The sequence below is a fragment of the Falco punctatus genome (genome assembly GCF_963210335.1).
Source record: "Falco punctatus genome assembly, chromosome: 2".
Lineage (NCBI taxonomy): Eukaryota > Metazoa > Chordata > Aves > Falconiformes > Falconidae > Falco > Falco punctatus.
In genome coordinates, this window is record NC_137581.1 from 95648208 (window position 1) to 95669613 (window position 21406).

At 41.4% G+C, this 21406-nt stretch overlaps 1 protein-coding gene across 7 annotated transcripts in view; it reads left to right on the plus strand.

Annotated features, from left to right (window-relative positions):
* Positions 1–21406, plus strand: part of ARHGAP6 (Rho GTPase activating protein 6) — a 344557-nt gene that overhangs the window by 230655 nt on the left and 92496 nt on the right. The window contains exon 1 of one of the 7 annotated variants that reach the window (XM_080376888.1): positions 30–117. The exons of 5 other annotated variants lie outside the window; for them this stretch is intronic. The gene's annotated coding sequence lies outside the window, so the exon portion shown is untranslated. Of the gene's footprint in view, positions 1–29; positions 118–1694; positions 11608–21406 lie in introns of those variants that run through there. One more of the 7 variants, XM_080376890.1, reaches the window with a different exon arrangement.

A 21406-nucleotide genomic window follows, 5' to 3' on the forward strand; every position in this document is an offset into this window, starting at 1 on the left:
CTTCCTGTCTCAGGAAATGGGTATGAACTTCTTTCTCTCTCTCTTAGTCCCTGGTTTTTTTTTCATCCAAAAGCAGCTGAGTTTCTAGTAATCAGCTCCAGCAGTGGGATATGTGGGGTAAGAGGTCTTTTTTTCATTTGTAGCTAAAGCAGAACTCAGAAGGAAATGTTATCAAATATTTGCTTGTTTTATAAGAAAAGGTTCACTTCATTATTTACGGGTGGACTGAGTTAATGTCTTGCAAATTAAAAATCTGAAGTTATAAAAAACTTTGAAGTATTTAAAAATCTAGTTCTGTAGGCAAATTAGTTCCTCTTCCACATTTTACAATTTCTGTTTTTAAAGTGTCACCTTTTTTATATGTGGGTAAAACTTGGCTTGAACATGTGTCCCTTCACAATACCTGTTAGTAAAATACTCTAGTATTTGATGAAGCAAAGCTACTTTTTGAATGTTATCATTATTCTAAAACAAAAGAATTCAGATTAAATAGGTATGGTCCTGAAATTGAGATAAGTTTACAACAGAAAATACTGTTGGACCAGCAAAAATGGGTGATACAGCTCAGCGTAACATGAAACATAAAGCTGTAGACTATAGAGGAAGTATTTAAGGGAATATTAAGAAGCCTTTTGCTCAATGTCTGGTCCTCACAGCTGGCTATCATGTTTAAAATGCTACATTTGAAGAGGTTTGTGTAATCTGTACAATTTTGTATAAGGATAATAATAATAAAAAAGTTAGAATGGCTGTAACGCTAGCTGTGTGTCACTTTTTTTAATGTGCTGGCATCCCCAATGCATTCATCGCTGTCTAGGCATGAGCTAGAGGTATAAACTGCTGCAAGAGTTGTCACTCAGGGCAGGTTAAGTAACATCCAAATGCTCGTACCATATACAATATCTCACTTCTGAGATGGAGCCTTAATAATCAGCAGGAGGTGTTGATCACTGATGAGCAAAGACCTTTGCCATTTTGTATGGCAGTGGCAAGGAGAACGTGTCTTCCTGTAATCCTTGGTTTTAGGCAAATTATGATGAACTGTCTCTGTCTACGTAGCATGCATAATTTGCAGTTTGTGGCCGTGTGTCTTGTGAGTGTGCAGCACACGTAAGCTTCTCCCAGAGCTGAAACTTGGATGTGTGTGCAAATAGTGAGCAGCACTCTGAAAGTAATTTCTCCCAAACGCATGTGATATGAGTCACAGGCAAATGGCTATGGAAGGGGAGTACGAAGGCAGAAGGGATTCAGGAGATATTAACCCATATAACATTCCGGTACAGAAGGTGCATGTTTGCACATTCTGCTGGAGCAGTTTAATATCTGCCTACAGCTGTATGACCTGTGCTTTATGGCTGTTGTAGACAAACCACCACGGTGCTTAGTGTGACTCCTTCCATTTCTCCTTTAATGTGGATCAGTGAGGTGACTTGAATTGACTGAAGAGTGAAGCACAGATGTTAAATAATGGCTGGCTCAACTGATTTGCCAGCTGTAAAGTGACAACAAATTTTCCAGGGTCAGTGATTTCTCAGTCCAGTCTGTCCACACCTGTGACAGTGTGCCTCTGTGTGGCTTCCTAACAGCGTGGATATTTTTCATGTTTAGGATGAAGATCCTTGGTGAGATTCCTGACTGATCTTAGCTGGCGAATTAATGGGATGGAATTGCTTGCTTTGCTTCATAGTTAAGTACACCGTAGTTAATGAGGCCTTACTCTGTTGTACCTTTTTTAGATGTAAATCTTACTGTTCTGGTTTAGAAACCTTAGTGCAAGTTACAGCAGCCCCTGTTTATGGCTCTGGAGTTCTTTGTTTCAGCCTTAAGTCATTCACAACGTCTCAAGGTGGCCTTGAGCTGCTGTGTGTTTCTTCATTCTGTGCAGAAGGTCTACAGACGGGGTAGTAAAAAGCAAATGGTATCTTGCACTTCCTTCGGGAGCGTGCATTAGCATGGTAGCCTGAGGCCTTGTGCAGGTGTGTGGGATACCGCAGGGATAAGGGATGTGGTGAAAGAGAGGCAATATCAGTAGAAGTGTGAAAGGAGGAACAAGCACAGGAGAACAAAGTTGCTTAGAGCATCTGCTCAGACACAAGATGCAAAAGAGAGAGACCAGAAGAAGAACTAGGGTATGGGAACAGTCTAACCATCTCGTAAAAGCAGGAAAAAAAAAAAATCAGTCCGCTGGTTTGGGACTTTTTGTTAGGAAGATCAGCTGCCACTACTTAATTGCAGTTACTGCTTTTGGTGGGCAGAGCTGGGAGCGAGTCCCTCAGCCCTCCTCAGTTGGTTGCAGGGAGAGATTGCTGTTAAGTTGGGGAACAGATTGGTTCAGTGCTTGCAGTTCAAGCTGATGGTTATGTTTCACTGCTCCCAGGAGTCAAGTGACCTTGTTTATGCTATGTAGCTGGGCCAGTATGCAGCTGTTTCCACTGTAAACGCTCATGGAAGGCGAGTTTCAGGGTATGCTTGTGCATATTACTTTGCAATTAATTCTGTATGGACACACACGCTAACCCGTCCTCCCATAGTTGCCAAAGTGCTTTCTGCTGCTGTAGGCAGCGCTTTCAGTTCATTTTTGCCCTGTCAGAGAAACAAGTGGGTTAGTAGAAAGGAACGAAGGTGATGCTTGTGGCATGAAGAAATGAACTGCAGGGTGAAGTGGCTCAGACCTTTCAAGAAAAAACAAGAAGAATTTTCTATGGAACCATTAATCCCCCAGTTTACAAGACACTTCACAGGAAAAGTATGATAAAACTGCTGTGATAGGAAAAGGCAAGCTTATCCAAGTCTGAACTTCTTTTGGAAGAGTAGAATTTCTATAGATTCCTGAATACGATCTGTGCAATACTACGATGTTCTCCTTTCTAAACAGCAGTTAGAAATAATCATCCCGTTAGGTATGAGAACAGATTTTTTTGCATTAATAAATTCTGAAACCAAAAACCATTTAGGCATGAAAGTATTTTAGAAACAGAATGGTGCTGCTGGGGATTGAGAGTGGTAAGAAGGTGCGTAGGACCTCTCATTTACTGTACAAACATCCTGCCCTGGGTAGCGTCCTTGAACATGTAAGGGCTTCCCCGGGATCTGTCCCTATCATTGCTATCGGCACGCTGCACAAAGGGGAGGAATATGTTTTTGCTTTCTCATGGGATCTTCTTCAGCCATGTATGATTTGTCTTGTTTCTGACAGACCTTTCTCAAGGGCTCTCTTTATGCTAATGTTTCCTCTTCTTTTGCTTGTAGCCTATTCAGATCTGTCCAGTGGAGGAGAATTTCAGCCACTTGAGAGAAGGCCTGTTCTCCTTGGTGGCAGAGCAGGGATCTCGTAGCTGAGAGCAGTGGTTGTGGAGAGGGGTTGTCTCTTTAGGTGTTGGGTAGGAGACCTGTCTTTGCCTTTGCCTTTCCTGACCTAGAGACGTTGCAACGTGTGTTACGTGATGTTGTCCCCATTGCATGTGCCTTTCCCATGAGGAAAGGAATGAGGGAGGGAATGACACTTGACAGATGTGTAGGCATTTTTCTTAAAGCTGGAAGATGTGGTGATGAAATAAGCTGCATGGAGTAATGTTCTCTATAATGCAGAGAAGACGTAAAAAGAAGGGGGGGGGGAGGAGGTAGAGCTGGGGGGTGGAAAATAAGATTTTAAGGATTTCAGGTAATTATCTTTATGGAAGCATACCTTGGAGCAAAAGCCCTGCAAAGGATTTGTCAGCTCCTTAGAGAGCCTCTTTCTTTTTAAACAATGCGAAAGTGCCAGAAGCCTGCCCTTTGGATGGGGGAGGACTGTGTTGTATGTGAGTGTTTTGGAGAAGTTCTGTATCTTGGAGGAAGAGGAACTGGAGTGTGGTTTGACAGTTGCTACAGCAACTAACGTTTTTTTAATGGAAGGCAAGGATAAGTGATGGTATAAAGTCTTGTGTAACTGACGTACCTTCCCCCGCTTCCTGCCAATTTTCCAGTATATTAAAACAATAAGTAATTTATGAGTTCAGCTGAGAAATGGCTCTTCGTTTGCCCAGCTCAGCTACATTTGCGAGACTACGTGATCTTTAGGGAGACAGCAGAGAAGAAATTATTTACATACCAGAAAGGAAGGATTCAAGTATCTCTGAAAATTATACTTTTCAAGGGACAAACGCGTTCCTTGTTCTGCCTGAAGAAATTTTGTTAGATGTGGATGTCAGTGGGCCAAGGCTTCTTCATCTCTTTCTTTTCATCCTCTCCCTTCCTCTCCACTGTGATTATTTTTTGCAAAGTTTTAAAAACTCTCTTTGGTTACCATGGAGTTATTTTTTAATGTGGGAATGATGATGTATTGTAGAACAAATGGAGATGATGCAGACTTGTGGCAGGAGGTGAGTTCTGCTGGCCCTCCCTGCAGCAGTGTTGCAGAACTAGCCCTGGCATAGATGTGCTCTAATAACTGCTGTCCAGGGAGAGAATTTAACCCTTATAATTCTCTCCCAGGTGGCTGCTAGCTTCTGGGAGGAATGATACCAGGGCAGAAACCACCTATCACATCCCAGAGCATACGGACTGTCACTTTAAGATATGAAAAAGTGACTTAACCTGCGCTTTCATTCACAAATTTAAGGTTACATATTTAAATTTAATGGTGGTTTCAGTTTTACTAGTGAAATTTGGGGGCATTTTACAGCTGAATTTCAAGGAAAAAGAATGTGGCTAATACTCGGTTTTTTGAAATCTTGCTGAAAGTCTTAGGCTGCAAAGGGTCAGTTTTGTAGCACTTTGCCTCCCCCTTGGGTTCTCTATGTAAGACCAAAATTAATTAATTCTGAGTTAAGAGTTACTGATTTAATTGAAGACTAGGTATTAAACCATTAAGTGTCTTTATAAAATGAATCATAAATTGTGAACGATTATGAAATCTTAAATATAAGGTTTCACAATTTTTACACCACTCTTAAAAGCCTTGTTTTCATGAACCAGATATGTTTACCTAGTTCTTTAGAAGTAAGATTTATGTTGCAGATGTCCTTGCTAGTATTTTGAGCATTAACAAGTCATAACCAGAGCCCCTAGGTTTGTAGATTTGAATCCCATGTTTTGTTTTGCAGTTTAAAAAAAAAAAAAAAGTTACCTTTGGTACAATTCATGACAATTTTACACTGTGCGCTTACTAAAAATTATGACTGAACTAAGATCCAGTTTTCAAGTGAATGACACTGAGGTATTTAACTGGAATAAGTTCACTGCTCTTGAGTTGCTGAGAAGCAGTGCATGAAGCATGCACATTTTTTTGCACGGATGAGAAAGTAATAAACATTTGCTACCAATTTTATGCATTTTTAAACTCGGTAGAGGACTAGTTACTACCTTCTTGCCATTTTGTGGATTCATTTGAGATGAGAGAGATAATAAGCATTTGAAGTAAAGGAAAGACTGACAGACAAATTTCTTCTCAGATATTTGTGTGTAGTGACCAGTATTTATTCAAAGAGAATTCTGCAACTTTTGAAATCTGTGGCAGAAATGTCTTCCTCCCCGTAGCATCCTTTTTGTTCTTTTCTTCCTGCAGCCCTCTCTTTCCTCTTTCATCCTTCCCCAGACATTGAGATGGCTCATCGTTTTTCTTTCTCTAACTCATTCACTTGCCCCAGTGACACAACCCCATCTCCAAATCTCTTTTACTCTCACTTGTTCAGGCTCCTTCAGGGGTCACCCTGCTGCAAAATTCTCCTTTACATCTTGCCATCTTTCCCATAGTAATGCAAACCTGCTTCTTAAGATGAGAGAGATGAAAGCATGTTGCACTCCTGATTCTCTGTGCTATTCCAACTGCTGCCCATCTCCTTTCTTGTTTTCATGTCATTCATTGACTCAGCTACTTGGAGTTATTTTTCAATTCTCTCTGGACTTCTTCCAGGCTGGCTCTCATCCCTTCTGCTGCATCTGACTGCCCTCTTCCAGCATCCCATGACTACCAAATAGCACTGTGTTCATAGAGGGATGCCAACGGAACTTCTTGTACTTTATCAATGTGCATTGTTTTTGCTCTTTAAGTCATGCAAAATGGAAATCTTTCAGCACCACTGAATTGTCAGTGTGTAGGTGAAGATACTTGATTTCCTAGGAAACTGATAAGGGCACCTGTGACATGAAGAGGTATATGTAATAGAAAATGCTAACATTTTTGTGCTTATGTTGTTTTGAAATAGGCAGAAATTTGTTGAGATAATGTGATGGTCAGGGAGTGATTACAAACACAGCGAACCTCCCATTCCTTTGAAGGTAATGTTATCTCCTTTCAGCTGTATTTAACTATGTTTCAGATAAGCCTCCCACTTAATACTGTGGATTATGCTCTAGCATGGGTGAACGTGCAGGTATTTATTTGATTTTTTTTTTCCCCAAACTGGCTGTGCTGTTGCTTTTTGATAGAATTCTTTGGCTTCTGATTCTTGGGCTGGAGTGTGCTGACACTGACGGAAGCTGTAGGCATGCAGCACACATTTGTAAATGGTTGCAAGGACTACACTTTTAGATTTATAGAGCGATTGGAATATTTTAGTGTCTCATTTAGTCAGCCACTTCAGACTTTTATTTAGATAAACTGAAGTTTCTCACCTGAAGAAATGTTGGTATAATCTGAAAGCAAAAGGAAGTTACTTGCAGTTCGTCAGACTACTTGGTCTTTTTACTGGCACCAGTGAAAAATGTAGGAAGGTTGAGACAAAAATATATGAGGATATTCAGAGAGATCTCACCAAGTTTAATTTAGTAACCCAAGCTAGTGCTACTTAAAAACCTCTTGGGCATGGATATTACACATGCATTTTTGTCCTATGAAACATAAAGGAAAAGCACTATTCTTTCTTTATTTTTACTTTTCTCCATACACCCCCATACCCCCCTGATGAAAAATGACATGAATTTATTCACAGTTGTCTTGAAAGTGAATTCTTGCTGAATGGCTGGAAATAGCTACTATGAAGTATTTTCAAAGTAGCATTAAACCAAAGACTTTTCTGCCTTCATAGTGGCAGTATTACAGACCAAAGGAGTTGAACAGAAGCCCTGTAATGCAATTGATTTTAGTATTTATTGTTAAAAAGCAGCACTCCTGTTGTCATCTTCAGTGTTTTTAAAGACAGAAAGCTGTCATTTGGAAAATGGAACAGAATGGGTCCGTGTTTTCCAGCAAATGGTTCTCTGTGGTTCTTCAATGAAAACAGGTGCTCAGCTGTTAAAGATAGGAAGCTTCATATGCAAAATTGCCTGTAAACATTACATGTAGCAGGCAAAATTCTGTGTCTTTGAAAGGGAAGCTGACCTGGCTCAGATTCACCTCTTTGTGTTAGGATGGCTTTTTTCTCCAATGTTTTGAAGCATATATTAGCACTTGTCTTTCTGTAAGATAAGTGCATGAAGTCACCTGAGGCGCCACTGCATTTTGTAAGGTAGAAGGGAAATTGATTTAGTTTATACTGATTTTACTCAGATATCAAGTTTGCGTGATTCCTCTGGAGAGGTGTATAAAACTGTAGGTGTGACGGGGTTTCTGTGCTGTAGTTTAGTGCTAATGCATCTGTAAGTGCACAGATTTAAACTGCAGGCTATAAAGGTCGTTAGATTTAAAACAGAACAACAACTAAAAAAAGCAAAAGCAGTGAGAGTATGTGCAGGCTGTTGGACCCGGCTCCACAGCAGTGAGTGTAACAGCATCAACTGGGAGAGATGTCTCCTGGCTGGCTCCGTGCAGGCTACCCTGCCCAAGGCTGAGCCTAACATCAAAGGGAGATGCTAAACCCTCAGCGGGCAGAAGAGGGAGGGAGCTGAGCGAGCAGTCAGGGAGGTGCTCAAGGTGTCAGTGCAAGTGCTGACAAGCTGGGAAGGCTCCGAGACACGCAGAGGGGCAGACCATGCCCATGGCTTCTCCCAGGCGGATGCTGGTGAGTGTGGCCCCTTCCTAACTGGCTCCTTTACCGAAGGAGCAAGGCTTTGTGCAGGGGGCTCCGTATCTCATGGCTAGCAGAGAGGTTACACTGTGAGTCTGCAGTGAGGGTGATGTGCCTTCCCCGGGGACTGTCTTGAGCCATCCCTTGATTGCGTCCCATGAAGAAACAGCCCCTTGGCAACATTGGGGTTCTGCCGAGGCCACCCTCTTGTGTGGGAGCTCCTGACAGAGACACCTGGCAAGTGCCTGGTACGTGGGAATGCAGTGTGGGATGCAGGAGCACATCACTGTATCGCTGGAGCCTCTGGAGGAAGCTCTTACGTAGCATGTGAAACCTGGCGAGTCAGTGAGTAAGCTGTAGCCTTACGTAAGAGCATAGTTAAAGAGTTAGCTGCAGATAAGGGGTGACTGAGATATGTTGACTTTTTTTAATCAAACAGTTGATGCTTTGCTAAAAGGAGTTGGTTTTGAATTTGTTGAATCAGCTGTGGTCATAGCCTGAGAGTGAAACTTTTGACAGCTCCAGCCCTATTTGGACCAGTTGCAGTAGGTCTTGTTATCCAGGACTCGGTCCAGTATATGGAGAGTTATGGAGTGTTATCTCTGTTGCCTAACGTCTGCATATGATAACTTCTGGTGATGTGAGGCTGCCAAAAAAAGATGGAAAGAAGTTCTGGTAGCTTTCTAAGAAAGGCACTCAGCTCTTTAAAGGAAGAAGCTCTCTTTGATATATGATATCCCTGAGTGTTAAATGCGAGTCCAACCTTGCAGCACAAAGGGCTGCAATATTTCTTAGCCCAAAGACATTTGGAGAGTTTTCCGTGAGGCCTGGCCTTTGTTTCTAAGTATTTATATGATCTACGTTGCCAGGAATATTGATAGTTACATGCAGTTTTACAAAGAGGTGCATTTAGTATTTAATGTAAGAGCAGCACTTATGTAGGGGCTGTTACTTCTTTATGGCAGTATTTATTTACATTCACGGGTCTGATGAGTCTTTCATCCTGTTCTGCCTTCCAGCCGTGGCCCGTGTGTCGTGGTGAAGCAGTGGGTTTCTCACTGCCACCTTGCCTGTGCTGCGGTGGTGAGATGTCTGGACTGTGTGTATGTGAAGTCTCAGAGAAAGAATTTCCATAGCTCTCACTGCTGTCTGTGCATGCTGCCTAGGTGGTTACGTATCTATCCATCTATTTATGAATATATAACATTGCTGTTAAGAGAAGCTGGTGTTCACACTTAATCACTGGGAATTCTGTTAGCAAAACCAGATAGACCAAAATAAGGACAGGAGCATCAGCAACTCTACTTTTAAAGCTCATTGATAAACAAACCCAGCTTCTGCCACCCTAATTTGAAAGTGCAATCTTCCTAAACAAAAGTTACAGAAAAAGAGCAGCCATTTTTAATGCATTCCTAGATGTGCTTGCCATGGAGCATCTGTATTAGCAAAACCAAATCGTGACGCATTATTAAAAATACATATTTTTTTTCCAAAATAATTATTGTTGCTTTATCACACTGTTGTGAAGTCACGTGATTGATTTGGTTGGAAACTTCTTCAGAGGTGAAAATCAAGCCACGCTGTAACAGAGTGTAGCAGCTTTCAGCTTTTGAGGGCGTTGCTTTTTCTGCAGAAACAAGGGAGGCCATGGCGAAACGCGTTTGCCACTTGCAATGAGATTCCTCTTCTCAGAGGTGTGGGTCAAAGGTAATTTAAGGCTGCTCCCTTTCTGAAGTGGGACGGTTGCATTGTTGAGCGTGTAGGTTCCCTTAGCAAGCGGTTGTCCTGGGCTGGAGGAAGGAAAGCTAGGAGATATGATGACCAAAGATTTACCCTCTCTTGCCAGCATGTACAACGCGGAGCACCCCCACCTGGAAATGAAAGCGATCTGGGGGATATTGTTGGACCAAGATGCCTGGGTCTGTGTAGTTGCCATTGTCGGTTTGTTGTTTTTCCTGAAGAGTAACAGGCTATCTTTCATGGTGATGGCCATCCCACCTAACTTCTTTAGCTTATCTTTAGACTGAATTAAGCTGCACCAGTTTTTGATGGGTTAAACTCTGCTTATGGGTATGTTGTATAGGAGATCAATGTAGAATAGAAGCTGGAGCTTTTTTCTGGTATTTAAGTATGCAGGAGCTTTCACCAAGGTTTTACAGCTGGATAATAATCCCATGCAGTTACCTTGCCATTACAAAACTTCTGCTTGGCAGTGGAGTGGCCTGTCTGTTCAAACTGGACCTCAGAAATGGGTAGAATAACTTGTGGCTGGAAACAGAAGATGGCTGTGGCAGGTTAGAGAAAGCTAAATGGAAAAGCTTTCACTTAGTGGGATTATGAAGAAAATCTTGATTTGCTATGCATGTTGTCAATCTAGAGACTTAATAACATGGTCTTAAACCATCTTGGTTTAAGACTTTGGTCACTTGTGGATCATGCACCTCAGGCTGTAGATGTGCTCAGAGGGATATAATAACAGGACATGTTTACTCGTAGAGATACAGTGCTGCAGTGCCTGTATCTGTTATCTTTCAGGATCTGTCAGTCAGATTATCAGGTTTGCAAAATGATAACATATCTGGCGTGTTGGCTGAGGTGGTGGCATGGGTGATGGATTCCCTTGGCTGTGACAGCCTGAACACGCAGGATGGTGGATGGCTTGGGAGGGGAACACCTGGGTGCACTCCTGCCAGTCTCTCTGCTCTCCCTCTGGGTGCTTGCAAGATGCTGTAGTGCAAAATAAATTTTAAGCACCGCCATTGCAGTGTTGCCTCAGAGCTGATTTATGTCCCAAGGTTTAGTTTTCCAATTTAGTGTGCTATTCCTTGAAATGTCAGCCACCTCCGCCGTTATCCTGCCTGAGCTGTAAAGTTTTTTTTACTTTCTCTGTCTTTGCTCGGCTTGGGAGGCAGGGAGGTTTTGGGACCATTCCAGGCTTTTCTGAAGTGGCTTTTTCCAATGTCAGGCAGGGTCTGGCACAGAGTCAGCTGCTGCTTCCTGGTTCTCACCCTTCTTTGCAGGCAGACGGATGACCTGCCTTAAGGGAGCAACCTTTCTTGGAAGGTGAAATCAGACGCGTAAATTAAATGTTGACCATAAACATACTACGAACATATTAATCCCATGTTAGCACTCTGGTGCAGCTTTCATTGATCAGTTAATTAGTATTTGCGCAGTGCTTTGAGGATGACAGCGTTATGTACATTTCTGTTATCATTATAGATTAGCATTTACATCAAGCCAGAAGCATTACTGAGATAACTTATCCATATTCTGGTGAGAGGTGTGTGTGTGTGTTAGGAGAGCTCAGTGAAGAACAGAATGCAACTGTTACAGTTCAGAAGAGGAAAAATTTGATAACTGAGTGGGAGTCATATTAGACATCTTTCCTTGTGCTGAGGAAGAATGAAGATATTAATTTACCTGTCTACCTAGAACCCTTTGTGGGTTGTAATGTCAACTAACTTTCTTCCTTCTCTGTTTCTTTTCTGGAAGACTACTCTCTCATTTTATTTTGCGAGTGCTTTAGTGCCATCAGTTTTACCTTGCCCGATTATCAGTGGAAGAGGATAAAGGAAGACACCCTTTAAGTGGCTTACCAGTCTCTGCAAAACATGATCAAGGGGAGCTTGATCCACACCCCTCAGCATTCACCAGGGCTAGGGGAATTCCACTTAGAGGGGTGAGTTTTCTGTTCCTTCCTCATCGTTGTTTTTTGTTTCTGATCTTTTCTGCCCACTCCATCTAGTCTTTACCATTAAAACTGTTTTCCCCTGGTGCCATGCTTAGCTTTCTTTGGGTTTATGCTTTGAATTTACATAGCTAGATGTGAGAGAAAATGTGATCTGACAATAATATAATAGCAGGCATGCTTTTCGATCACGGTATTGCATATCCATTAACTTAGGAGAAACTCACTTGGGCCTAAAATAACACTTGTTGCACGGACATAAAATTAAAAGACCAAGTCATATGAAATAGGAGCCTGTATCTAGAAATCTTCATGGCCCTGACCTTACCAATGGTTCTCTTCATAGAGATCCTGCACTTACGTGGACCATCGCTGACTTCTGGGCTGCCTGTGTAGTTGGAGAGAGTTTGGGAGGTGAACTTGTACAATGGGAGTAACCAGGAGGGTGGCTGACCTTGCAGTCAAGGTCTATGAATGGCCTTTTTCAAAGCAGTACGTTCCAGTTGGGCTCTTAGTGTTTGCTGTAACTGGGCTGCTCTCTATCTCTGCTGCAGATGAGTTTTTAGTACCTTAGAAGCCTTCAAAATCATTCCTCTCTATTCATGAGTCAAGAACTTCATCAGTTTACAGGGTCTATGTGGACTTTAACCTCTAGGTTTTTAAGATCCATGGAAAATTTCCACTCTTTAACGTATGATAACATGCAGACTCACTCAAGTTAATGGCACGATACTTCTCTTGGGAGATCATTTGCTGATTGCTCTTATTGCAGGTAACATTATCTATGGACAAATAGTATATGATGGGTTCCCTTTGCTCTTGCTCAGCAAAGAGATGAAACCTTCCAGAGCAGCTGCATTCCACAAACAGCTTTGAGTTGCTGGGAATCCCTGTGGAGCTCAAAAAATTCTTAACTTGGTTGTTTTTCAGAGAATGTTTTTCAGTCATTTTACATGACTTTGATGGTAGAATAAAAGTGATGGAAAAAAATACCTGAACAGCTTCATGCTGTTTTTCATCATGTTATTGAAACATACCAATTTGGTTGATTTTAGCTGTCAGGAAGAGAAATTTCCCATGGATGCTTTAGACTGGAGAATACTTGTACTTTGCTGGAATTTTTAGGCAACAATAATAAATAGTCCTTGCATGTGAACTTACATCAAGAGAAACAGAGATATTAATCCCTTAGGGGAAATCATAACTGTTTTGCTTTCTAGATGAATGTCAATTAATTTCATATGGTCTCACACAGATTTTTTCATCTTCTTTTTGTAATCTCTCATTCTCTTTTATTCTTTGCTGTACATCAGTGTTCCCTTTGCTTTCCCCAAAGTTTCATCTACCTTTTTCTCTTGTCTCTAGTGGGTTATTCAGTACTTCTCACTATTTCAGCCTGCATTGATTCTGTATTTTAGGAGACTCCTCCATCTTCTCTCAGGTTGCTAGTGTGATGCCCTCTGCAATCTGCTGGACGCTTCCCCTGATTCTGTTCTTGTCGTTCTCTCCCCTCTGTGTTTTCTTCCCTAGCCTGTACCTTTCAGTCTCTTTACAGGATTTTCTTCCAGTTAATGGTCTCTTGCCAATTGGCTGCGACTATAGAACTAAACAAGGGCTTTTCAGACATTGCGTATCTCTGTCTTGATTTCCAGCAGTGTCCTATGCCAAATATGTTGTGTCTTTACAAAGATTACCTTTTCCTGCAGCATTAAGTTAGTAGCTGTAGGAAGAAGGAGCTCAGCAAGGTGCAGGTAACTTTCTTAACGTCCTTAAGTTGTCTGTTCCATGCAAATATGTTATGCTTGTATGCTCTCATCCTCTATGAAAAGCTGTATAGCAAAGGTGAAGGTGAGGGAATAGGACTTAAATCCAGGTGTGTAATGTTCCTTCTGAGAAATGAATGCAAAGCTAGTGGGTATGTTGCTTGATAGTAAGTTGAGCTTACCTTGTTTTTCCTTAGTTACATGTTAGGAAGCAAGGGAATAATTCTCTGTCAAGTGGGAGCTAGCAAACTGGGAAATGCTGCTTTCAAAAGTTAAACATGGTGGATACATGGGGGAGGACTTCTGAAACACTGGCATTAGAAAAGTGGCTGCAGTTCTATAGAAATGGACTATACGCGAAGGAATAAGATTGCTCTTATCATTCTCTTAAGTTGTCCACTTCATGCCTTTTGTCAGGGTAATCCTGTGTAGTAGATAAAAATCTTGTCTTTTTACATAACAACACTTGTCATACATTTACTTTGAAATTTTCAATTCTATTTACTTTTTTACAGTGCAAACATCCATACAGAAGGACATTGTCAATATGCAGAAGAAAGATTTCAGTGTATGGGCAGCATAATGTAAAGGTTACATTTTGCTTTAATTAGAAAAGCAAATAAATGCTTGGTTTGGAGTCAACTAGAACTTCGCCCCTGCCTTCTCTTTCTAGGTGGTTATTGTTATTCTTAAATTTCTTTGGGTTTTTTAACAGAAAAAAAGGGTAAATTTTTTTTTTGCCATGCATTCTAAGAATATAGAATATTTTGGTTGAAAAGATAAGTGGTTTTGATAGTAGAATTCTGGCTTCTGTTGGCTTAAGGAGATACTGCCTTGACATTAAGCTAATAAGAGATAATCTTTAGCAGATCTAACCTCATGCATGAAAGAGATGAGAACAGGAAAAATTATGCCTTAGAGAGGGGTTTTGTCAGTGATCTTGAAGAGAAGAGGGCCAGACCCTGATGCCTAGACCTGAAGCCAAGACCTAAAGCCAGGTGGTATAGATGGCTCATATTGATGCTGCTGACAGCAATGCCTCAGTAGCAAGTTTTTCACGGAGACGGTAGTTCAGGTGAACTCTCCTCACTTCTAGGCTGGCTTTGTTGCTGTTGAATGAAGCAAACCGACAGTGCAGAGACCTTTAAGGGACTGGAAGTAGAGCCTCTGCACACCTCTGTCTCAGGGGTCGTCTGCGTAGTGTGGTGGAGGCACAGGTGCTTGGTGGGCACAGCCTGGCCGGCAGCAGAGCTGGGAGCTGTGCACCCGGGGTGTCCCCAGCCCAGGGTGTCCCCAGCCCAAGCTGTGCCTGCGCTCGCTGCTGGGACCCATTCCAGGGACATCTCAGTGGCCAGTGCTGGCTGCTGGGGGCTGTATCACCGCTTTGCCATGGTCAGCTCCGTCGCCTTTCTCCGAGCGAGCTCCAGCACCGCTTCCGCTGTTGGAGTGGGCTGACAGGCAGTGTGGTGCTGGCTCCCCGAGTCCGTCCGGGGAGGGGATTTTTTTACTGAAATCATTGAAGTCTCTTTCTTTGTTTTCCCAACTCTTTGGGAAAGTGAATTCTGACAAGTGTGGTGTAAATCCTCCCCCACCACGCCAGCTCAGTGACAGTCCCCGCTGCACTGGCAGCAAATACCTTTCTCCTGCCTTTCCCTTAGGTACGTCCGTTGGGTGTGCTACTATAGCCTGCAATCTGGCACTGTGCCTTTCATAGAAGTAACTTTAATGGTATAAGCCTGTCAAATTCAACTTAAGATTATTATAGCTAATAGCTCCCTATGTGAGTTGTGCCTTTTTACAGGAATGTAAATGGTTTAGACTCTTTTGTGATATGGAGTGAGTGAAGCCAATGATTTTAATGTTTTTTATTGAGTGCTCAGTTCTCTCAGGAAAAAAAACTCATTAGTAAGGGAAGGAGTAAGGTATGGAGGTGTTCTCAGATCGTTTGTACAAAAACCCCACAAAACACAACCCCCAAAACCCCAAACAAAACAAAACAAAAAACCCCAAACAAACAAACAAAAAAACCCCAAAATACCAACAAAACAAAACTAGAAACAGTCCATGGAGATTTAATCCTCAGTTCTCTGTGCTTTTGCTAGAAGGGCAGGATACTTTGTGACAGTGTTGTGTTTTCACTGTCTGAAGTCAAATTCAATCACAGTACAAGTTCAGCGTGTGTATTAGGTATGTCTGTATTTTAAGTAATTTTTTTTCCCATTAAAGTTATGATATAGTCTTTATAATTTGCTATATCATAGCTCTTCAAACCACAGTGTGATCATTTTTCAGGGTAGCATGTTTATTCTGCTCAGTCACTGTACTATTTTCAATACAGAGTGTAACACCTCAAGCTCATCTTTTAAATCCCAAGCTCAACAAAAATCATTGTGTGTGTTTGTTGTTTGAGGGTTTTTTTAAAGTGTTTTTATTATCTGCTAGTTACACACTTTTGTTTTTCCAGTTAGAGTGCTCACTAAGAATGAGGGTTAATGGAGGCATGCACCACTGACTACAGGAGATGGACTGATTTTTGAAAGCAAGTGAAAATGCCTAAAATACTTAAGCTTTTTTTTTTCTGACTTCCTGGTATCTTTAATCCTGAAATAGGCGGGAAAAGAATGAAATTAAAATGAGCCTTACAAAGGGCTCTCGTGCAGTGGTGATGGGGTTTGTGTTTTGTCTCTCTGGATGATAAGAAATGAGTTCTAAGATACAGAAAGAATGAGATTTGTGGCTTTTTCCCAAGTAAAAACATCAGTGAGCTTTAAGTGTAAAACGGGGAGAAAAGCAGGGAGCTAAAAATTGTGGAAGCTTATTCACTGTTAGAAGAAGCTGGTATAACCTTCCTGTCCTCTGAATCAAATAGTAAGGACGTACTGTGTTGCATGCTTGGTGTCTTTTAAACATAAAAGAGCATGTTATTAACCCTTCTGTGTCGCAAAGGCCATGATGTTAGTAAGTTTATGTTTTCCTGTAGGATGCAAGGTCCTGCGAAGTGTAGTATTTCCTTTGTACAGCATTGCACAGTTTATTAATACCCATTTATTCCTCTGAAATTGTATCTAACTTTGTGAGGCTTTCACAGGACAGACTTGAGGCTGTATTGATATGATAGATCTGCAGTAAGGGATCTGATCTGACAGTTGTCTGCCTGGCTTAATTACAAATCTGTTTAAATTTTGATTTTTTTTTTTTTGCTTCATTCTGACAGAAGTTAAACTGATATAAACCAATTCCAACCTGTCAAGAGTGTGACTGCACGCTGTGTTGTATAAATTATATATAAGTCACTATATATTATTTAACTAACACACTCTGTGGCCATAACGGCTAGGAGAAGAAGCTTTCTTATTATTTCCTTCTGCTTTTTCTTGTCATTGGACCTGCTGTGGCTCCAGAGGCGTGTCTGGGGGCAGCAGGTTCTTGGGGTATATGGGCAGATGGGGAATTGCCAGCTGCTGGGGGGCTGCATTGGTTGGCTGGGATTTGCAGGATGCTGAGGCTGCTCCGCCAGGTTTTGTTGTTCACCTGCCTGCGGTTGTGCTGTTTGGGCTGGCGTTGGCAGGCTTGGTTGGTGGTGTGCTGCTGGTGAAACTGGATGCAGCCTGGGGATTTGCATCCACTGGTGCTGGAGTGCCATGAGGAGTGTGTGTGGGAGAGGTGGTAGGCTCTGCCCTTGTGGACGTTGCTGGACTGCTGGCAGCGTTCGTTGGTGATGTAGGTGGCTCCCATTGAATCATAGGCATAGGACAGATGCATAGATGGAGAAAGACACCCACTTTACTGTGTTCTTGCCATTATTTAACATGCATACTGTGGTGGCACATAGAGGCTCTCAGGGATGGCCCCTGTTATGCTGTCTAGACCATATAATAAAAGCTCTTGGACCAAAGTTTGTGTTTAATGTGGTTTGATGTTCTGCATCTTTTCGTTCCGCAGAAGAACATTATAATATTCTCCAAAACGGGGAGCATATTCTTTTATTGTATACCCCCCTTCCCCAAGTGGGAGGATAATACAATAGAAGTGTAATGGAAGAAATAGGCAAAAACACTCACATGGGACTTTTAAGGGAAGAGTGTGTGTATAACACAGTACAGGGCCATACCTGTTCACGCAGAGTATTGCCTCATAGATTGTCTTCACTCGTGTTTGAATTCCAGCTGTTGAGCATGCAAGGAAGACTTTCTGTTGCTTCTTCCAAACTTGTGTCCCCATGAGGGTACTTGGGTGTTTCATTTTCCAGGTGCCTTGATGCAGCACTCTTAAATGCTTGGCATTTGGATGTTCTTTCAACAAATGTAAGTGCTGGTGCAGGAGTAATATGCCTCTATATACATATTCATAGGCTGTCAGTATCTATGCCAGTCTGTCAGTGATGGAGATTTTGAGGGTCGTGGATAGAGAAGAGCAGAAGAAGACTGAAATGTGATACCTGGGGTCTCATCAGGCTCTGGTACCACTTCAAAGACGTTAATACCTTCCAAGAAGGTATTCCTTCCTCCAGGGAAGAAAAGGAGACAACAATAATTCTTAGGTATGTCAGCTTAGCACATTTCATTGGCTAAGAACAGATGGCAAAGCCAAGCATTGTGTTGATCATGCTGTTACACTCTGAGTCAGTTGTAATACCTACGATGACATCATTTTCTGGAGAAAGTTCTCAGTATCTTTTGAGTGCTGAACAGTATGCAGAGTACAGGAAGACGGAACAATTTGGGTAAAATCATTCCATGAAAAAAATGCTCAAACCTTGTGTGGCAAAACATACAGAATTTGATTAACTTATGGCAAAACAAATCTTAAAACCAAAGGGTCTACTAGAACGTCTTTCAGGTGAGCCAAGAGCCTGGAAGCCCTGAAGTTTCTGGTCTAGAGTTGCCTACATGGAAGACACTGGCGCAAAGTCATAAATTTTGAGAAGTCCTGAATTTGCTAAGTGAAACTAAGGCAGATGGAGACATTCTGGTAAGCTTTTTCCCCCGTCTTTTTCCCCAACCCAGAAGCACCTGCTGTAACACACTTTGAAAGTTTTATTGTGGACCTGATGTGAGCTGAAACTAAGTTTTAAAACTATTACTATTTCACGAGAGCAAAAACCACTGTTTCCAGTTCCATTCCAGCTTTGCTGCTGCCGTCTACAAGGTTAAAACTTAAAGCCATCTGGTTTTACAGGAATGGGAAATATTTCTGTACTTGCTAAAACACTAAAGTAGGAAAAAAAAATCAGATATCATAGTTTCCAAAATCTGTAATTTTCTTTTTCTAATGTAATGATCAAGTTTTCTCTTACGCAGATAACCTTTTCCAAATATTCAACGGTTCTGAACTTTCTGATGAGGTACAGGCAAAAAGTACTCCCTAAAACTCGACAAGTTTTTTTTGTTTTCTGTTTTTTTTCCCCCTTTGTTTAAAGGGTATCATGGGCTTTTATGACCGTGGAGTTGCCTGAACACAAATGCATGAACATCTCCCATTTTTAGGTAAATTTCTTTGTCATACAATACCGTAAAACCAGAATTTAATTTACTGCATGAGATTCGATGTTCATAACAACTTTCTGGATTGATAAACCAGGACTGACACTTGAAGATATTCGTTATGGTTGGTATGGTTTCATCTTCTGAACTTGCTTTGAGATGAATCTTTTCTGTCTGAAGACCCAGGTGGTCAGGTTCGCTTTGCAAGTGCTCTGGTTTTATTTACATCATTGGAAGCTGGTTGACACTGATGTAACACAATAATGAATCATTTTCTTCCTGCTACTGGTTATTTTTAAAGTGAATGAGTATGCCAGGAAGGATGAAAATATTTTACTTCCTAGAGTTGGTAAGGAGGATGTATTGAATAAGGGTAGCTAGAAAAGGAAACTGTAAGATATACTTTGTTTACCTTGGTGTTATCAAGTAAAATTACTCTGAAGTAACAATAGTGCTTGGCCTGGGTCTTGCTTGACAGTCTTTGAATTCATGTAATGAATACTGGTATATAGTGGTGACAGATTTGTCTCACTGAGCTACTGGTAGAGCCATTATGGGTAGGATTTTTCAAGTTCAACATATAAGGCAATTGTCTGGTACCTCACTGTAGTTGATAGAAAGAGCGAGTGCCTCTTTAAGTCAAAGGATGCTGGAATAGGTGAAATGAATTGCTAAATAGCTCAATTTCAGCCATACAAAACCCAGCCTACATCTATGATTCAAGAGAATAGCTGCACACACTAGACAGCAAAACTTCTTAAACTAAGCATGTACTTAAATGTTTTGCTGACTGGCAGATTTGCCTTCTGTCTGAAGTCATTAGGAGCTTATTTTTACATGAAATATTAGCAGTCAAAACAGTATTGCATCTCTGCTTCATTCCTATGGAAAGATTAATAGGATTGGAGGAGTCTGGAAAAGAAGTCCTGCCCTTTGGCCCGAAGCATCTGCCAACTCTGGCACATCACGGCATGGCATGCCAAATAGGATTCCAGGTCTCAGGAGGGTCAGTTTTCATCTACAGTGCTAATCTTTTTCCTTTCCTATTTATGAAAGTAGGATAATCTGAAAGCAGTAATGGCACAGAGCTGTGAAATGCCATGTGTTAACTCTGTGACCAAGCTGGGCCTGTCTTTGCTAACACTCCCCTGCGCACACCGACCTGTCTGTGCGGTGCTGCGCTGTGGCCCTTTGGCTCCCAGAGCACCGGCTCAGCCAGCCATGTGCACTCGATGGAGTGGTGCCAACCTGCGTGGCATTTAGGTGGGTCCTGGCTCTTGAAGGGATCCCTCCCTGCTGGAGGACAGCTGTCAGTGCCAAGGCTCCTTCCCCAGCTGGAGGCATTGTCTCATGATGGGTTGGACAAGGCATTCCCAAGAGGTCTGCTAAAATTAACCCCGGTCAGAGCGTTTAGCAGACCAGCTAAATCTCCATTCTTTCCTTTGGAATTTTCACTTTGTAGTTCTGTATGTGAATGGTTGAAGTTGCATTGCAAAGAAAGAAGAGTATTCATTCTCAAGCTTGACAAAACTGACAACTGAATTGCCATTGTAGTCACAATGTGACTGTAATACTCATGGCATGGTCATGATCCAGCCCTCCATCTTTCTTAATTTTTAATATCTGTAACAAGAAGGAAAAAATGAAATACTGTTATGGTTATCAGAAAAAACTAATGCTTGTATATTAGCATCTGAATCTGAATTTAAACAAACAATCTGTAGGTATCAAGGAGAAATCTTCTGCAATCTATTTGGAAAGTTGGATTGTTATTAAGTATTTGGTGAGAACAGCAAATCAGTGATAAAAATAATTTGGATTTTGGAATTTATCTTTAGACAGGATACAAATGTTTGAACTTTTTTTGGATTTGGTCTCGTCGTTCCTGCAGTCTCTGAGGGCAGTTCCCTTTAATTTTGAAGCCCAGTTCATGAGTACTAAGAGCAAAAGGACTAAATGTCATTTAGAAGTAATGTAGCAATACTTGCCAGCAGCACAGCTTTAGTAGATTCTGAGAGAGGAATGTGAGAGCAGTCATAGCCTTAAAAAAACAACAATAGGTTTTAGCAACTGAAGAATCTGCAAAAATATTTGAGAGCTGTGTTGAGGTTTTGCTCTCATGATTTTTTGGGGGATTGGTTTTTGAGTTTTTTTGGGTTGGTTTTGTTTTTTTGTTTTGTTTTGGTTTTTTGGTGTTTTTGTGTGGGTTTTTTTTTGCTTGTTTTTTGAAAAGCTTCATAGGAAACTTTCAAGAAAAAAAATGTTTACTTAAGAGCTGCCTTGAAGACCACTCCCTCACTAGAGTTATAATCTTCTTTCCTACTTTTCCTGGCTGTTTTATCTATCTTAATGGAATTTTGTTCACAGAGTGTAGAATTTTATGCCAAAATGATAATTCACAGATCATTTATTATTATAATGATGTAGTGCATTTGTCTCGCTAGAAGTATTATCTGAGGTGACCTCTCTGCAAAAGTGTGCATCAAGGTGAAGGAGGTCGTGCTTTCAAAGTGCTGCCTTAAACAGAGCTAAGGAATGAGGAGG